Genomic DNA, 1,536 nt, shown 5'->3' with positions numbered 1-1,536 from the left:
TCAGGATGTCACCCAGGCTGGAGTGCAGTGGCATGATCTCGGTTCACTGCAATCTCCACCTCCTGGGTTCAAGCCATTCTCCTGCCTCAGCCTCCTGAGTAGCTGGGACCACAGGGGTGTGCCACCATGGCTGCCAAATTTTTGTATGTTTAGTAGAGCTGGGGTTTCACCATGTTGCCCAGGCTGGTCTTGAACTCCTGAGCTCAGGTGATCTGCCTGCCTCGGCCTCCCAAAGTGCTGGGACTACAGGTGTGAGCCACTGTGCCTGGCTTCAGTCCCGAGTTTTGAGAATATTCCTGTGTCCTTATGTAAAGCCCCTCTCATTTGCAGTACCTTTGAATCCTTGCCAAAACTCTATGAGGAAGGGGTTGTAATTCCCCACTTTCATGGCTGAAGCTCAAAGAGAGGTCAAGTTGCTTAGCCAAATTTTACAGCTATGAAATAATGATAGTATTCGAACCCAGAGCTTATAGGAATCCAGGGCCCACACGGTTGCCCACTATGCTAAGCCTCCCTTCAGTGGTGTCCCATAGAAGATGCTAGAGATATTCTTTTTTTTGGAAACGAAATCTCCCTCTGTCACCCAGGCTTGAGTGCAGTGGTGCAATCTTGGCTCACTGCAAAGTCTGTCTCCTCGGTTCAAGCAATTCTCCTGCCTCAGCTTCCCAAGTAGCTGGGATTACAGGCACACCACCATGCTGGTCTTTGTATTTTTCTTTTTTTTTTGAGATGGAGTCTCGCTCTGTAGCCAGGCTGCTGTGCTTTGGTGCTATATCAGCTCACTGCAACCTCCGCCTCTTGGTTCCCGGTTCAAGCGATTCTCCTGCCTCAGCCTCCCAAGTAGCTGGAATTACAGGCACGCGCCACATTGCCCAGCTAATTTTTGTATTTTTAGTAGAGACAGGATTTCCTCATGTTGGCCAGGCTAATCTTGAACTCCTGACGTCGTGATCGTCCTGCTTCAGCCTCCCAAAGTGCTGGGATTACAGGCATGAGCCACCACACCCAGCCCCCTTTTTTTTTAAACGGAGTCTCGCACTGTCACCCTGGCTGGAGTGCAATGACACAATCTCGTCTCACTACAACCTCTGACTCCCAGGTTCATGCAATTCTCCTGCCTCAGCCTCCCGAGTAGCTGAGACTACCAATGCACAACACCACATCCAGCTAATTTTTTAATTTTTTAGCAGAGATAGGGTTTCACTATGTTAGCCAGACTGGTCTTGAACTCCTGACCTCACGATTCGCCTGCCTCAGCCTCCCAATGTGCTGGGATTACAGGTGTGAGCCACTGCCCCTGGCCTTAATTTTTGTATTTTTAATAGAGACGGGGATTTCACCACATTAGCCAGGCCGGTCTTGAACTCCTGACCTCAGGTGATACACCTGCCTTAGCCTCCCAAAGTGCTGGAATTACAGACGTGACCCAAGGTGCTCCGCCAATGATTGTGTATTTGCACCATTTGTTGCTGTCCCTTCTAGCCCCTTCAAATGTAGGTACTGGGGTTAAGGAGCTGAATTTTTTTTTTTTAAAGA

The sequence above is a fragment of the Cebus imitator genome, unplaced genomic scaffold (genome assembly GCF_001604975.1).
Source record: "Cebus imitator isolate Cc_AM_T3 unplaced genomic scaffold, Cebus_imitator-1.0 Scaffold169, whole genome shotgun sequence".
Taxonomy (NCBI): Eukaryota; Metazoa; Chordata; class Mammalia; order Primates; family Cebidae; genus Cebus; species Cebus imitator.
The sequence above is the reverse complement of the archived record's forward strand: the minus strand, read 5'-3'. Positions refer to the sequence as shown.